The sequence below is a fragment of the Sinocyclocheilus anshuiensis genome, unplaced genomic scaffold (assembly GCF_001515605.1).
Source record: "Sinocyclocheilus anshuiensis isolate Anshui unplaced genomic scaffold, SAMN03320099.WGS_v1.1 scaffold199, whole genome shotgun sequence".
Lineage (NCBI taxonomy): Eukaryota > Metazoa > Chordata > Actinopteri > Cypriniformes > Cyprinidae > Sinocyclocheilus > Sinocyclocheilus anshuiensis.
The window spans coordinates 2,515,010-2,515,413 of NW_015552582.1; the positions used below are offsets into that span (position 1 = coordinate 2,515,010).

Genomic DNA, 404 nt, shown 5'->3' on the forward strand with positions numbered 1-404 from the left:
TGTGCACTCAGAATAACAACGAAACGTTGCGCTTTTGTAAAATAATGAAAGCAAGCAGGATGCGCTTTCTGCCGTCTCGGACTCTGTGAACTTGAGCGCGTCACTTCGAAACTCCGAGTATGCTTGCCTTATTACAGACATGAAAAATATATCTATAGGGAGTGAAACTTTTAAATGAACCAATTCAAATGAACGACTACTAGTTGACCAGAAAAATCTTTAGTCGAGGGCAGCCCTAATGCATACTGACTAATTGTTTACAAGAAGCATAGCCTACATATTTATTTTACATTATACATTTTATTATATTATATTAGATTACATTTTATATTATACATATACATGTCATTTGCACTTATATATTGTTGCTCTTTTGTTAGTTTTGACTGCTTTTATTGTCCTCA

The 404-nt window shown here is 33.9% G+C and overlaps 1 protein-coding gene across 2 annotated transcripts in view; it reads right to left on the reverse strand.

The window, feature by feature from the left end:
* The window catches only part of LOC107665399 (monofunctional C1-tetrahydrofolate synthase, mitochondrial-like), a 37,997-nt gene that overhangs the window by 25,648 nt on the left and 11,945 nt on the right, over positions 1-404 (reverse strand). The gene's annotated exons all lie outside the window — the stretch shown is intronic.